General features: G+C 39.5%; 2 long non-coding RNA genes across 3 annotated transcripts; both read left to right on the forward strand.

Moving 5' to 3' along the window:
- Positions 1-967: 967 nt before the first annotated feature.
- LOC123488370 lies at positions 968-1569 on the forward strand. 2 transcript variants are annotated; one of them, XR_006660035.1, is made up of 3 exons: positions 968-1006; positions 1124-1180; positions 1483-1569. It is a non-coding gene; the product is annotated as an uncharacterized LOC123488370 (long non-coding RNA). The 2 variants fall into 2 exon arrangements; XR_006660036.1 differs by having other exon boundaries at positions 969-1006; positions 1121-1180.
- A 43-nt stretch (positions 1570-1612) lies between these two features.
- LOC123488371 lies at positions 1613-2839 on the forward strand. The gene is made up of 2 exons (XR_006660037.1): positions 1613-1781; positions 1920-2839. It is a non-coding gene; the product is annotated as an uncharacterized LOC123488371 (long non-coding RNA).
- Positions 2840-4371: the final 1532 nt, after the last annotated feature.

Raw genomic sequence — 4371 nt, forward strand, 5'->3', positions numbered from 1 at the left:
CATGTGATACAGGCAGTAAGATATGTTGCTGGTTATGATGTTGAAAGCAACTCGTATAAAATCCCATCATTGGCTTTGAAATTGGGACACAGTTTAGCCAAAGTTGCAGGCATTATTCAATGCAATGCCATCACTGCAAATCGCCCTGCTGTTGCAGAGTCTGCAAAGCAATTTGCCACTTTACATCAGAAAAAGTGGACAGAGTCCATTTCAGCTGCCGCATTGGGTACGCTTCAACAAGCCAAATGGAATAAACCACAGGTTTGACCCTTTATAGAGGATGTGTCGGTGCTGCACACGTTTCTTGCTACTGAGCGTGCTAAGTGTATGAAGGACCTTGAGGAAGAACCCAACAGCAAAAGCTTTGGAAATCTTCCTAAAGTGACTTTGATGCAGGTAGTACTATTTAACAGAAGGAGGGAAGGGGAAGTTTCAAAAATGGAGCTTCAGTCTTTCACATCCAGGGATCTTACGGAGCTGAATCCAGACATTGTGAGGGGCCTTACTGACTTCGAGAGGAAGCTTGCAGAGCACTTTGAGAGAGTTGAGATTCGAGGTAAAAGGTCAAGAAAGGTTCCAGTGCTTCTAACCCCTGACATGATCACTGCTATGGACCTCCTCATGATAAGCAGAAAATAGTGTCAAGTCCACAAAGAAAATGTGTACATGTTTACACGGCCAGGTGTCCTTTCCCATTACAGAGGCTCTGACTGCTTTCGCAAGTATTCAAACAATGTGGTGCAAAGAACCCAGAGGCACTCACCTCAACAAGATTGCGGAAACAAGTCGCCACTTTGTCCACACTACTAAACCTCAAAGAAAATGAAATGGATCAACTTGCCACCTTTCTAGGACATGACATCCGTGTCCATAGAGAATTCTATCGGCTTCCAGAGAGTACCCTGCAGCTCGCAAAAGTCAGCAAACTGTTGATAGCAATCGAAAAAGGAAGACTGCCTTACCTGCAGGGGGAAAGGGCTGGATGACATTGAGGTCAATCCTGAAGGTAAAATTTTGTTTGAAATATAGTTTTTAGCCACTTCAAATATAACTATTATAAGTGTTGTTAGTCCTTAATTTAAATAATTGGCCGTAAATGTTTTTACCCAACCATATGAAGTAGAAATGAGTGATGATGATTCCAGTGAAGAAACCATTGCTGACCTACATCAATGCAAAGGTATCCTGACTTGTATATATGTGGTAATATCTTTAAGTTATGTCACATAAATGCACATTTCTGTGGGGATTATCGAAATGATCCTCTATCTGTTTTTTAACAATCACATTGGTGGTGATAAGTAATTCCACATTTATGGATTTGCAATCAGTTTATGTTTATATCTCAAATATCAGTTAATATCTAATGTAGAATTGCATATTGCCTGACATTGAGGTTGTTTACAGTGAATAATACAAGCAAGCAAACGTATTGTCATGAAGCTCATAGAACATAATCACATTCATTATTACTTTGCAAAGGCTCAACAACAGAGACTTCTAGGGACCAGACACTTCTGAGGCAAACACCAGAGTCAACCACCCTGGACAACATGGAGGGCACTTCTGGAGTCAACCACCCTGGACAACATGGAGGGCACTTCTGGAGTCAACCACCCTGGACAACATGGAGGGCACTTCTGAGTCAACCACCCTGGACAACATGAAGGGCACTCCTGAGTCAACCACCTTGGATAACGTACACATGAGCAACACACAACCAAGACATGGTAAAATAGTCACATCCCAAGCATCCTCAAAGTGCTCCAAAGGAAAGCAAGGTTAGTAAGCATTTTGTATTCACATGTATTGATAACATCATATAACTACTAACTAGAATCATTTGTATCATATCCTCCATTTGTCACTTTAGCAGAGCTCATTGTTAATCAGTTGTATTTTGTTTCCATTTATGAAAGCTGTGAAGGTGAGAAGCAAGTGGACAGGTGATGAAGTGAAAGCTGTTGAGCGGCATTTGCTTAATTTCATAACAAGCTGCAGAATACCAGGTAAAAGGACTGTGACTCCTGCCTCCAAGCAGAGCCAGTAGCTCTGAAAGACAGAGACTGGGTTGCTATCAAATAGTACATCCACAACAGAAATGTAGCATTAAAAAGGAAGATGAATAGATAGAACTAGAGCATGCCAACTGTAGCTCAGGTACCATTCACTTCCAATTTCAATCAGCTTCTCCTCAGATAGTGTTAATATCTGTGGGTTTCATGTTCATATTATTTTATTTTACTTAAATGATTTATATTGTTGGTTCTTGTACAAACATGCCACATAGGCTCGACTGTAGATCCCACATGTTTGTATGTTTATGTATAATTGAGGGCTATTAATGAGCATATGTTTGCTACTTATGGTCACATTTTTTTGGGATAACAGTTGATGATATATGTTAATACTCTGCTCTCATTGACAGGGAAAAGAGATAAACAGTACTTAAAGGGATTGTTATTGTTCCTAAGTTTTCAGAAGCACTTTGTTCCTAACCACAAGTTGTTGAATGTGGGAAGGTGTTTAAATTACTGTTAAACTATTACCATTTCAATGGGTGCTTGTAACAGGCCTTGTGTATGGTAACTTGCACTATGTAACTATGATGTAAATCCCTATGTTATTTAGACAGGTTAGCTGAATGTACACTGTCATGTTTCATAGAAGCTGGATGCTTTAATAGAGAGTTTCTCATTCATTTCAAACATGCCACTTCTACTGCCTTGTGCATAGCAGGGAAGGAGGCAAAGTGTAGGTGGTCTATTCTGGGTGTTCAATTGATTTGTTAATTTGCATATTTTCGCTGGCACTCAATAAAAGTAAGGCATAAAGTGTTCCCTCTTTTTTTACATGAATATTGACTGCAAATGTATTGTTATAAATAACAATAATACGACTTAAACAGTAGACTGAGAATATATTATATTTATGAGCTATGTGAACATGGATAGGCATTTCTGTTGAAGGTTACCTATCTGGTGAGCATGATTATTATAATAATTTTTTTAAAGCTTTAGTTAAGTATTGTACACCTATGATTCTTATGCAGACATTTCAACATGTAACCCGGAACCACGTTCAAATACAGACCCTATTTACAGGTTCTTCATAAGTCACATAAACCTGAAAATCAGTGTGTATCTATGGGCTGCTGTTGCTATGGGCCTTATATGTCACATGAACCCGAAAAAGTCCTCATATATACTATTAAAATCAGGTCTGAACAAAATATAGCCCTAGACAAAATCTCAACAGATGGATGTATTCCTAGAATCATGGGACCAAACTATTCTGATTCCCAGGTCTCTTGGACCTTGGGAAAGGCATGTCCCAATATGTCACATTTTTTGTCATAAGTCCTGATATTGTCTATAAACACGTATGTGTGTGTGTGTGTGTGTGTGTGTGTGTGTGCGTGTGTGTGTGTACGTGCATGCGTGCAAGTTGAAAAAACATGTTGACTCACCCTACTTGTAGAGAAACGCCAATGCCATCCTCCTCTTTCATGTTGCCTAAACGGTCTATGACTCTGTCATACAGAACAATGTTTCGTTTTTGTTGTCCTAGGCTAACTGGCTAAAATGCTTGCTCGCTACTACCTTTCATGGGCAACGATGCACCAGGCCAGATAGTTAACATTAGCATATTACATCTAGCTACATGTTGAACTTCCATCCCCTCAGGCCAGGGCACAATGTATAAATGTATGGTTGGATCAGAATCTGCATTATAATCATTGGCCAGTACGGAAAATGAAGTTAAACCAAAAGTCCAAATCCCTATCTCCATCCATGGCTAATTTAGGAAAGGGACTATTTTAGCTAGCTAGCTAGCCACCGGAGGACAACAATACAATGAGATGCAACAATTCCTTTTTTTCGGTCAATAATGACGTTTGGCTTGTGATGTGATTGGTCTGAAGCCAAATCCAAACTGGCTTCCCTTCACAGCTGAGTTCACTCAGATTAGCTCAACGCTGATTGGCTATTATCTTTTAAAAATTTTATCAAGGGAGGCCAAACGATAAATTATTTTGTATGTCTTTTTCTTTTTTTCTTTGTCCATTTTTGGGGAAGCCTGGCTTCTCTTGGAAGCCATGAATACATGCCACTGCAAAGTATGAACAAATAGATGCCTACTAGGCCAGAGGCCTAGGAGCCTAGAAAACTTGAAAATATCATACAACCATTCTCCAATGGACAGGATACAGGATAAGAGACAGAACAACAGATCTTCATTCCATTTATACCAGATCTGACTTGTTTGTACTCAAAATCAAATGTTGACCAATCCACAGACCAAACCAAAGATAGTAAATCTAAGATATCCAATCAGATCAAACTTGCCAACATCCTCTAAGAAAGGGGC

This window comes from Coregonus clupeaformis, unplaced genomic scaffold (genome assembly GCF_020615455.1).
Source record: "Coregonus clupeaformis isolate EN_2021a unplaced genomic scaffold, ASM2061545v1 scaf2233, whole genome shotgun sequence".
In the NCBI taxonomy this organism is placed as follows: Eukaryota; Metazoa; Chordata; class Actinopteri; order Salmoniformes; family Salmonidae; genus Coregonus; species Coregonus clupeaformis.